This window comes from Cupressus sempervirens, chromosome 11 (assembly GCF_028749045.1).
Source record: "Cupressus sempervirens isolate cs-2001-9-10 chromosome 11, ASM2874904v1, whole genome shotgun sequence".
Taxonomy (NCBI): domain Eukaryota; kingdom Viridiplantae; phylum Streptophyta; class Pinopsida; order Cupressales; family Cupressaceae; genus Cupressus; species Cupressus sempervirens.
The window spans coordinates 514,745,151-514,748,994 of record NC_143128.1 but is presented as its reverse complement, the minus strand read 5'-3'; the positions used below and the strand labels follow the sequence as shown (position 1 = coordinate 514,748,994).

General features: G+C 33.8%; 1 pseudogene; it reads left to right on the top strand.

Annotated features, from left to right (window-relative positions):
• The first annotated feature begins 2,683 nt into the window (after window positions 1-2,683).
• On the top strand, window positions 2,684-3,355 carry LOC149530615 (GDSL esterase/lipase At2g04570 pseudogene; annotated as a pseudogene).
• The last annotated feature ends 489 nt before the right edge of the window (window positions 3,356-3,844 follow it).

The following is a 3,844-nucleotide window of genomic DNA, read 5'->3' as shown; positions in this document are numbered from 1 at the left end:
TATTTTTTTGAAGAGGGAATGTAATGACCCATTTCAAGCCATCAGATTTTTAACCCTAATTGTGCATATATTTTATTTATTTATCTTTCTTGATATCCTTTCCAATGCCTTCTATATCCTCTGTGTGTGTGTGTGTGTGTGTGTGTATCTTCAAGTGACATCTCCTTCTATTAAATATATTATTAATATAATATTATTATAGTAAATATGATTATGAATTATATTCCTTGTAATTAATAATGCTATTAATAAGTAATTAAGATATATTTGTGAATAGTTGATTTATGTGTGTTTATATTAATTATTTATATTCAATAATATAGTATTTTAATATCTAATTTATATAGAAGTATATATATTTATTACATACACCTATAGTTATATGATAATATTTATGGTGCGTACACACACACACACACACACACACACACACACACACACACACACACACACACACACACACACACACACACACATATAATTTATATTTTTCAATTTATCTACATTATTTAATCTTTTTAATAATATATAATACTTATTTATTATTATATATCAAAATGGGGATTTTATAGTCCTCCCCTCTTGAATTTTCTTGTCCTCAAGAAATTGATTTGATCTTCATTAATTCATAGTCTGGATTCATTCTCTTTTCAACATATGTGTTAGATACTTGCAAAGTAAATATGTTAGTATATAATATCATTTACAAGAACATATGTATAAAGACACCGAGTAAACACATTAATGCATGAAGACACGATGTAAACATGATGTAGACACATGAATGTAGGAAGACATGATGAAGACATGAAGCAAACACATTGATGCATGAAGACATAATGTAGACACATAGTATACATGTTAAAACCTTGCTTACAAATTGAAATAAGAAAAAGTAAAGAAATATTTTACCACCTTGATCATGAGTGCCGAGCTCCTTTCCCCTATCTCAAAATCAAAAGTTAGATTGGAAATGCATATTTTCTATAGCTAGTACTATAATAGGGTGTATCATTCCATAGTGGATGGTAGATTTACTGTGGCTCTAAGTTTGGACAGGCTCAAATTGGGGCTCCCTTAGATTTTTAATCCATATTGGGATTTTTGTGCCACAATGTGACCAATTCACTCCTCCCCCTATGCACACTCCCTACCGACTATGAACATTCTTAATTTTTGGTGTGGATGGAAGATTTATTGCAGCTTTGAGTTTGAACATGCTCAGCTTGGGGCTCCTTGAGATCTTTTAATCCATATTGGGATTATTTTTGCCCCAACATGACCGATTTACTCCTTCCCCTGTGCACATTCCCTATCCACTAGGAACATGTTTAATTTTGACATGGAAGGAAGATTTACTACGGCTCTGAGTTTGCACATGCTCAGCTTAGGGCTCCCTCAGACCTTAGTCCATATTGGGATTCTCGTGCCCCAACGTGACCGATTTACTCATACCCCTATGCACACTCCCTATCCATCATCTTACTAATATTAAATTTATAATAATACCTTTTATTTTAATATTATTAAAGGTCTTATTTATTTACATTTATTATTACATGAAATAAATAAAAAACATTTGTAATGTCCCTTTTCCATTTGTAATAAGATAGATTTTGAGTCCACAAATTGAATAGTTATCACATTCTTAATAATGTAGCTTAAGAATTACCATATTCCCTAGATTACATATACTCTAAACATGAATATTCAATATTCAGTGTAATTAGAAAGTATATTACTCTTACTAATAGAAAAATATTGCTCTTATTGATAGTAAAATATTTCTATTTCAAATAAAAATTAATCACATCAAATATGGTAATGATAGAATTTCATTAGTAACACCACTTACCTTCTCTCCTTCTATTCAGCATATTCATACCTTTGTCAACATTGTCATCGATCTTTGTCATTGTTATTATCTTTGGCATGTGACTTGCATAATTAAACTCTTCCCTTAATCCTAGGGTGATGAGAGTGGGTTCACCTTACACTAGAGTATGAGTGTACACTTTATCCCCGTCTGGTTAGGGAACCTCTTAATCAGTCTCCACCCAGCTACTTACTTATTTCTCTGGACTACATTCACTTGCGTCCCCGATTACTCTCATTTTATTCCTCCCTGTTAGTAATTGGGTAACGTGGCTTGGACACAACTCCTTACTCACACTTCTTTAATATTATCTTATGCCCTTCATATATATGGCAGTTCGAGGTTTTCTATCACCCCGTATTATTATTATATTTTCTTCATCGATCAATACCCAACATATATTTCATTATCTCCATTTATCATTACCTTATTTACTCTCCAATGTAAATTACTATATCCTTCCCTCTTTGACGTTCGATACTCCCTTCTTAGAAAAACTCAATGTCTGAAGTTCATTCTTCTTTATTCTGTAATCTAACCTCTGATGATCCTTAAATAGATAATGTCCCCTTCTGGAGAATCATTAATTTACTCCATTCTTTTTTTTTTTTATCATATCCTCTTTATAATATTCCTCCATCGCATATCGCTTTGTTGGCACTGCTTGAAATCTGACATATAGCCTCTCACCGTTGCTTATCTGTGGATCAATATGCTTCATACACACCCTGATTATCTTGTCCAACGTCCATATGAGACACTCATCTCACTTGCCGGCGTAGATGTTTTTTACGTGCTTCTATATCGATGGCGTCAATGCTTAACTTTGTGACTTTTATATTCATTCGCTACTACAGTCATTCACCGTTTATTGCTATTGGATTGGTTGTATCCTATGCTGAGTAGACGGGTTCTTATCTGCTCTTTTTTATTTGATTCTCATCCAGCGATAATAGCAAGAGTTTCTTGCCCAACGTCCTTGTAATACTTATAATATCTTACTGTGGACTTCAAAAGTCCACATATATATTTTTCCCACATTCTGTTTTCTATTCATGATATCTGCAGCCATACCTATTGAAGGAGAAAATAATGTTCAGGCCAAAGTTCCCGCTCTCTTTACATTCGGTGACTCCCTCTTTGATCTAGGCAACAATGACTTCATACCCACCTCTGTGAGAGGCAACAATCCTCCGTACAGCCAAGATTTCATGCGTGGCAAGCCCACAGGCCGCTTCTCTAATGGAAAACTCTCAGCAGATTTCATCTGTATGCATGGGACTCACTTGGTTTCTTCATTTCACTTTTTTTTTTTCCGTGTTTTCACAAGCATCTTGATGTGAAGCTCAAGGGTTGGGGCTAAAAGAGACAATGCCACCATTTTTGGACTCTCGAATCACCACCCAAGATATTCTCACAGGCGTCAGCTTTGCTTCAGCTGGATCTGGCTTAGATAACCTCACTATAGAGCTTAGTTAAAGTCATTTCATATGTAGTTGCAAGAGCGTTTTCACAATCTAGAGTACTCGATTTTTTATTTGTAGATTATGATTGTGTGCATCTTTATACTCAATTTTCCTGCCATTCATTGGAATGTTTCTTTTTCTAATTATATGGACACTACGTGAAGTTATTTCTTATTTTTTTATTCATTCAACTTTGTTCATTTTCCCTTCCATGCATTGCGAATAAAAGAAAATGGCCATGAGTTCAGGATTGAAGGCGTAGCTCAGTCTTTCCACATCAACTGTATTTCTTAAGTCTTCAATATAGGAGTGATGGCTTGCTGGTATTGAGAATGATGTTGGCATGAATTTAAATGTAGATGAATCCACTAATTAGGAAAATTGGGATAATTCAAGGGTGCTATGAATAATATTTTTAGCTTCCAACCTTTTTATGCATTGCTGAATTGTTTTAGGATGGAAAGATATTGACGATTTTATAATTCAGTCTAACCAAATAAGA